Raw genomic sequence first — 3,070 nt, 5'->3', positions numbered from 1 at the left:
GCATCACTTCCCCTGAAAGGAATCCTCCTTGTGAATCTTTGCTGTAAAATTACATAAAATTCAGAGTTTTATTAGAGTAACCGTGTCTCTGCTCATCACTAAGTGACAACATGGAAGAAAAATCCCACTTACCTGCAAGTTTATGATGGAAATGAGTAGAGAGACACGCCTGTCACAACATGGCTACATCTATGAGTGAAAGCTGATATGTTTCCTGTTTCAGGTATTGATTATCTCTCCCACAGATTTCTATCCCTGTTTCTTTGCGTGTCGCGTCTTTCTCTTTCATTATTTCTCTGTCATTGAGTGAAAAGTCAGAATCTGTAGGCAAAAGTAAGACCACCAGGAGCTTTCTGATCTGAGTAGTCCTAATTGTACTGGTCCGTCTCACATCTGATCAAGCCTTGGTTTAATGCAGGTACACAGTCTATGTGGAGACTGCAGATATGCCAAGAAGTAGTCAAAGCAAACGTGGTGAGATTATCCAAACCACTGTATTTAAAGGTCACAAGCAAACACGGTAGGTGACTTAAGTCCTGCAATTCTTGTAAAATAAGTAAATTTTATTTATAAAGGACTTGATAGAGATCTAACAACAATTTAAAGACAATATTAAAAGAGAACGGAAAAAATAACAAAAGAACTAATAAAAGAACGTCTGATTAAACCGAAAGTCTTTAACGGTGAACCGATAGATTTGGAGCTCGTGAGCAAAGACAGTGAGCAGCAGTGTGTTTAACAAGAAGCTGAGATAAGTGTGAGAATTTTACAATGAATTCTAAAATCGGAGCCAATGCAAAGAGAATAAAACTGGGGTGATGAATTTTGTTTTGCTTGGAGGCGTGACAGAGACCGTTTATAATCTGGTAAAAAAGGGCGTTGCAACAATCTAGGCTTGATCATTTCTCTAGTTCAGAGGAGAAGATTAGCTCACAATTTAGAAATGTGCCTTTTATTAAAAAAAATCACATATGATAGATTTAATGTGTAAAACCTTTAAGTACAGGGAAGAATCAAAGGTTCAAGGAAGAAGCTCCTTCTCTCCATTCAGGCTCTGCTGGATGTTTGGTCACGTTCTTCCTGCCTTTCAGATCCTAATGCATTTAAACCCAAACAGCTCTCAGTGTCTTTTTAAGACTTTAAAGGGAATTTTGTGCACATGTCCAGCAGAATTTCATAATTTTATTCTTGGACTCCACTCGGGTAGTCTACTCATATTACAGCCAACTAACAAAGCAGTTTTAGTTTCTTATCCTTTAGCCAAATCTCTTTGATGTCATGAAGGTTCTTCGTCAAACTGTCAGAAACAGTGAATGCTACACTAGTTATGAGTTATTTATCTCATTTTAACTTCTTCTCCCACGTCTTTGTAATTGTTGGACAAAAACAATGTGAACTGTAATAATCGGACTCACGTCGGTGGTTATTTAGGTTTTGTCTCCAGGAAGTGCTTTTTGCTCTTCTCTGTAACACTGGCTTGGGTTTCAGTGTTGGGGCTAAGATGAGAACATAAGACTTCAGAGGGTTTCTGCAGTCTGAAACCTGAACTTTTGGCTCATGTGATTCACTTCTACTTACAGTGATCTCATTTCAAATTTTCACCATGTTTGTTATGGACACCGGCCGCTGAAACAGAATATACAGGACAGAAAAGCACTGTAGTTCCACTTTAAATATCCTTCTGAAACAAGCGACGGTGCAGCTGTCCGCCTTCCTGTCACACTCTCATCCTGTAGGATGATCTCAGTTTCTTCATATTTGAGCTTAAAGGTGAAGCTGTAGCTAACACCTGTCTGTTGAGTGTAAATAATTAAAATATTTTTCCACAGAACTCCACTAAAGTGAGGTTTAAATTACTATGTGGTATATTTTCATTACATTAGTACCACGATGTTCCTGCATTTCTGCATTTATAGAAATAAAATAACAATTGAGAGCAAAATGAAACATTGATGATCTGAAAGGAAAAAGACCTTTCAAACAGAGCGGCTGTGCAAGCCACTTTGAACCCTACCTGGATTTGTGCAAATAAATCAATTAAAAGTAGCATATCTACAGTAGTTTTTCGGCTAGTCCTTGTTGCAAATTGATATATTTAATCACATAAAGGAGATAAAAAATAAGGCTGAAAGATGGTTTTTATATCCTGAAAATGGTTAATTTTAGCTTGTTGCTATGTGGTTGCTACGCATGTAGAATTGCACTTCTTGAGATGTTTTTGTCCAGAAATTAAACAAATAAGACATCTTTCATAGACGTTCAGTTTAGTTTGCTGTTAGGTGGTTGCCAGGTAACCACATAGCATCATAATACCTCAGTCATTAACTGAAGTTTTGCAGTTGTGGTGAAATAAAAATGATACCACGCTTTTTTGAGGTGTTATAGGTTCATAGCTGCTAAAAACAAGGCGATAGCTGGAAAAGATGATAAGGTTATAATACCTGACACATATGGGCCCAGGATGTGCCAAGTTTGGCTGCTCAGCTCCTGATCATGTAGGAGGAATTTTGGTGTGTTATAGTAAGATAAATAAAGCAGCCTTACAGCTTTAAAAAAATAGTAGTTTCAGTTGAATTTAGATGTAAATCCAGCTGCAGATCTGGCGTACTGTTAAACCAGCAGCAGTGTGGTGAAAGCAAATAGATCTTATTAAAAAAGGGCCATTGTTCATTTCCATATTAATGCTGTATTTTTAATCAGTGACAGAGCACCACCGCACGTGGGTAACAGAGTTGCAGGTTCCGAGCTCTGCTCGACTTCCTTGTCATGCTTGCAAATGAAAATGTGTTTGTGAAAAGCATTTGAGTCCAGAAATAAGCTGAGCACTCGCTGAATCTCTCTGTCGGATCAACAAAGGTTAGTTTAAAAAGGCTTTCCAAATGAGAGGCGGAGCTAAACTTAAAGGATCATTAGTTAACTCGGTGCTGATACTTGTGTTTGAGCAAAGACCTCTTAGTGATACCCGGTATCAGCTCCATATGAACCATATGTACACACATGCTGACCGTTCTTTAACCACAAGCTGAGATAGTGAAGCAATCAAACCGCAGATTCAGACAAACACAGCCAC

The sequence above is a fragment of the Perissodus microlepis genome, chromosome 13, assembly GCF_051167445.1.
Source record: "Perissodus microlepis isolate ML-2025 ecotype Zambia chromosome 13, ASM5116744v1, whole genome shotgun sequence".
Lineage (NCBI taxonomy): Eukaryota > Metazoa > Chordata > Actinopteri > Cichliformes > Cichlidae > Perissodus > Perissodus microlepis.
This window is presented reverse-complemented; position numbering follows the sequence as displayed.